General features: G+C 40.3%; 1 protein-coding gene across 1 annotated transcript in view; it reads right to left on the reverse strand.

The window, feature by feature from the left end:
* Positions 1-5,399, reverse strand: part of RMND5A (required for meiotic nuclear division 5 homolog A) — a gene marked incomplete at its 5' end in the record, with an annotated part of 73,238 nt that overhangs the window by 45,818 nt on the left and 22,021 nt on the right.

Genomic DNA, 5,399 nt, shown 5'->3' on the forward strand with positions numbered 1-5,399 from the left:
TTGACTTATCTTAGGAAGTTAACATTTTTAAAAGTCAAATAAGTAAATAAAACACTGAATAAAATGCCCTTTACAGGACAGAATTCTGGACTTTCTTAAAATAGAGGAGGAAATTTAAAACAGCTCAACATATTATTTGTTTTTACTTAAAAAAAAATGTTGTCACATAACCTAATGACTATTATTTAAATAATGAGCATATTATGAGTACCTGGAAATAGTCACCACATTAAAGCAAAAATCTCTAAAAACTTTTTGTGTTCACAATAACTAAAAGCCAAAAAATGTTTTGTCTGGCATCACCAGAAACCTCTTTTCTCCTTAGTTTCTGAGAAGTGCTTACTAGAAGGTGCTAAAACACAAGAAATATTAAAACTTTAAAGGAAAAACAATTACCATTTAGCATGTCAAAAAGGTACTAAAGCAAAAAACAGCCTGTGGAATAGGAGAAAATATTTACAAATTATTCCAGAGATAAAGGATCAACCTCCAGAATATTGATCCCCTTTAGGGAACTCAAGCAGCTCACCCATTCAAAAAACGAGTAAGCCCATTAAAAAATGGGCAAATGAATTGAACAGACAACTTTCCAAGGAAGACCTGCCAATGGCCAAAAGCATAGGAAAAAATGTTCAGTCTCTTGTCATAAGGGACATGCAAAATAAAACCACAATGAGATAACATTTAACCCCAGTTAAAATGGCTAGGCTCAAAAAAATAAAGAATAAGTGCTGGAGAGGCTTTGGTCAAAACAGAATCCTCTGGTGGGAATGAAAATTAGTTACAACCTCTGCAGAAAACAACATGAAAGTTTCTCAAAATCCTACAAATAGAACCAACATATGACCTAGTAATCCCAAATCCTTGGTATTTACCCAAAGAATAGGCAAACAGTTGAAAAGACACTTACACATCCATGTTTACTATAGCATTATTCACAATTGCTAAAACATGGAACCAACATAAGTACCCAAAAACTGATAACTGGGTTAAAAAACTGTGGTACATATACAGTACGGAATATTACTCAGTTACAAGAAATAATGAGACCTTATAATGTGATTAAAAGTGGATGATGGGACCAGCAGTTAGCATAATGGCTATGTTGCTGAACTCCCACGTAGCCAACTGTGGTTCGAGTCCCGGATCTGGTGGCTTAAACTCACCCCAGGTGCATGTGCATCTGTGCCCAAGATCCCAAGAGGTGAAAGGAGAAGAAGGGATTGCAGTGTGGCCATCCCCCCGGGGGGCGATTTCTCGCTTTTTATCTCTCTTTCTGGTGAGTGCACGGGCCCTATAGGCGGCAAAAAAAAAAACTTCTCCAAAAAAAAAAGTGAATGAATAATAGGAACCAGCAGTGTAATGGTTACATTGCTGGACTCCCACATAGTCAACTGTGGACCGAGTCCCAGACCTGGCAGCTTAAAACTCATACTGGGCTTGTATGCATGCATGCTCAAAATCCCAAGAGTAGAAGGGATTGTGGCATGGTCACCACCCCTAATGGGTGATTTCTTGCTTTCTGTCTCTCTGGCAAGCACACAAATCCTATAACAAAAATCTCTCTTAAAAAAAAAAAAAAGTGGATGAATATAGAAGACTTACTGTTGAGTGAAGGAAACCAGACTTTGAAAGATATACACCGTATATCCCCACTCAATTTGTACTGAGTATCTGCGCTCTATGAGAGATCCAAAGATATGATAGTAGAAAGGATAAGTGCAGATACTAGAGACTGTAAGGGAGGAAAGCAGATGGGAGACACAGGTGGCAGAGGATGGGTATAAAGTGCTAAGGAAAGAAACTTTTTTTTTTTTTTTAAAGAAAGATTCTTGCCATAGGGTGTGTGTGCTAGCCAGAGAGACAGAGAGAAAGTGAGAGGTCACCTTCCCCGCCCAAGGGAAGATGGCCACACCACAATTCCTTCTCTTACATTCTCTTCTCAGGATTTTGGGCATGCACGCGTGCACCCACTCGGCTTGAATTTCAAGTCACTGAGTTCAGAACTCAAGTCAGTCAGTCATGTGAGAGTTGAGCAAAGTATCCATTATGCCATCTGCTGGTCCCCAAAGGGAAGAAGCATTCAAAGAAATGTAGAGCTTTCTCTTGAGGGAAAATAAAACAAAAACAAACATATCTATATGTAGATATAATCTATAAAGAGAGAATATACATGACAGGGACTGTATGTGTATGCAAAATGTGAAATTAATCTAAAATAATATATTTACACTACAATATTTTTTACAAAAGAAAGTTAGACAAACAAACAAACATATCTATATGTAGATATAGATATATCTATAAAGAGAGAATATACATGACAGGGACTGTATGTGTATGCAAAATGTGAAATTAATCTAAAATAATATATTTACACTACAATATTTTTTACAAAAGAAAGTTAGACTATTCCTACTTAAGGTTAAGTCATGGCACCCTGTTAGGTTTAGATGCTTTCTGAAAAGATGTGGTTTATTTTTAACTAAAATGCATGATACTGTGTGAATAGAAATGATAAATTCATGAATATGGTATAAAAAATGTACTAAAGCTTTGCACTCCAAACCACCTTGCTCGTAAGGGAGCCACAGGCTTCTCTGTCCTCATCTTGTGAGGGTGGGAGTGTGTGTCCATAAAATGGCGTTCACAGGCTGCTGGACAGCATTCCACTTTATTACTCAGGCCTGTTTGTTGTGGTACTTAAAAGCTTTGTGCCACAAGGACTTCAGCTTTATCCTGTTTGCTCACTCCACTTCACAGGAGTCCACCTAGGCTTTATAACTGTCTGCCCAGAGCTTGCACAAATTTACCGGGTTCAAATTAAAAGACTGGAGGATTCACAAGTCAATGGTGTCTTATGTGACAAGAGCCCACACAGAATTTCCTACGTATGTGAGAAGCCAATTCACAAGGTCAAGGTAGGTCCACTGAGGAAAACAGCTTCCTCTTCAGTTGAGGCCAAGTAGACGCTGAACATATCATGGAAAGTAGACTGTAAGATGTCAGAGAACTGGGTCTCTAAAAGATCTAGACTCTCCTCTCTGGACTATAACAAATACTTATCCCTATCACCTAAATAATGTAGTTTCATATGATGAATGAGAAGAATCTAGAATCCAGGTTACTTAGAGCCTAAGCTACTTTGACAGGAATATAAAGCCACCTTTTGAAAGAAGCTACAGAAGAATTACTTCAAAACACCTGTAACTTTCAAATACTTTCAAATATCCTCCAAAGAATAATGAATAAACTAAAACTTATAAGCAGAAACATTCACCTCAAAGTCTGTCCTCTCCCAAAAGTTACTCACTATGAATGTGTCTGTGTTCTCTGATAGCCGCTCTCAAAGAGATTCTTCAGTTTTCAGCCCTAAGTACACCTAAACACTTTGCCTCAAAAGATTAGTCAAAATACCTGGCAAGCTTTATGACAACCTTTATGAATATCTGTAAAGACCTGCTGGCTCTAGAGGAAGATATGCTCAGCCAGACATCAGTAGTGAGAAGAGCAAAAGAGGGTCCTAATAATTATCATAGGACTAGAGATATACACTAGCAATTGGAGAATTAGAATATATGGTCACCCTACTAACGGCAGAATGCAGAATAGGTGAACTGTTTGCCCAATTACTCCAGAACCTGATGACCAGTAGCGCATACACCTGACATATGAGTGCAGAGACCATCCCCACCTAATTTGAGAATCTGGGATCTCCTCCCAGATGCCTTCTCTGTTGATGACCTTGGAACTTTAGCTTTTCTCACTGTCATGGCGCCTTCTGGTTCTGCTGTCAGATGCAGGTCCTTTGATACAAGGCAGACAGCCTGGTGGTCAAGCAGATATTCTTAGACATCTCCTGGGATTCTCTCTGAGCTTTGAACCATCAAATCACTGGGATACCTTAGTCACTGTCAACCACCAAAATCTGAAGCCTCTGAAACACCACCTATTGTCACTGTACCTAAGAAACTAAGGGTAGCTCACCCACAGCGATAACAAGCTTTACTTTTTAAAAACATTTTTGCTATAGGGCATATGCACTTACTGGAGAGGAGACAGAGAGACTGTGAGAGGGAAAGTGGGAAATCAATTACTCCCCAGGGCGATGACCACACCACAATCCCTTCACCTCCATTCCCCTAGGATTTTGAGCACACGCACACATGCAACTGGCCTGAGTTTTATGGGGCTCAGAAAGTGGTCCGTCATGTGGAGTGCAGCACAGTAACCTTTACGCCACCTGCTGGCCCTGATAATAAGTTTTTCTAAAGTGTTTAACAACCATTCTCACAGTCCCTAAGCCAATACATACCAACAACCACATCAGGTACCAACTAAAGACTTCTAAAGCCAAATCCCAAATAGGGCGGATGCCAAATCCACTTCCAAAGCTGTGCTCACTCCCTTGGAGTTACCTAACAGGATTCACAACTACAAAGCTATTTCAGAGAAAACCCCACTGCCTTTCCAGCCCTTGTTGGTGACTGTCATCAATGACCCAACAATGTGGCTGGAACCTGCTGTCGACACCCTCTTTTGCTGAGTCAAAGCCCTCACACCACCCTGGGAGTAGTGAGAGCTCTCTGAAAGGCCACTAACACTTCTGTAAGTCATGGTAATCAAAACAAGTCCTCGGAATCCCTGATACTCAATGTCCTGGTATACTGCAGCCACAAGTAAAAATCTCCTTAAAAGCACATGTTCTCACTTAGGCAGCCTCAAGTCTAGCCGTCTAATCTTAGTGCTCTACAGGATCATTTCTAAGGGTTGAGCCTTCCCATAATGAACTACTTTCTGGATTCACTGAGCTTCTATTATCCATGTTACAGCTATTATTCTTGTGCATACAGACTAAGCAACTCACAGGACTACTTAAATGACTTTGCTACAAAGAACGCTCTCCAAAAATTCTATCCCTTAGAAGTTTATTATGTGTGGGGACCAGCCAGTTTGCATAATGGCTATGTCACTGGACTCCCATGTAGCTGACAGCAGTTTGAGTCCCAGACCTGGTGGCTTAAACTCATGCTGGGTGCGTGTGTATGCGTGCCCAAGATCCCAAGAGGAGGAGGGAGGAGACGGGATGGCAGCGTGGCCATTCCCCCAGGGGGTGATTGCTCACTTTCTGTCTCTCTGTCTCTGTCTTTCTGGTGAGCACAGGAACCCTATAGCAAAAAAAGTTCATTATGTGTGAACTGAAATACCAATGACCAGTCACCATCTCCCCAATGGCAGAAGTAGTGAGAGTACTGTAACCTTGGGCTACTTCTCTTAGGCCCCATTAGGCCTATAAACTCCATGGCTAAAATCAGCCCAGTGATAATTATAATTGCTTATAAGTCAACCAGTAAGTCAAAGACAGCTTATTCCAAAAGCTTAACAAGAAAAAAAAAAAA

This window comes from Tupaia chinensis, unplaced genomic scaffold, assembly GCF_000334495.1.
Source record: "Tupaia chinensis unplaced genomic scaffold, TupChi_1.0 Scaffold145741_1, whole genome shotgun sequence".
Lineage (NCBI taxonomy): Eukaryota > Metazoa > Chordata > Mammalia > Scandentia > Tupaiidae > Tupaia > Tupaia belangeri.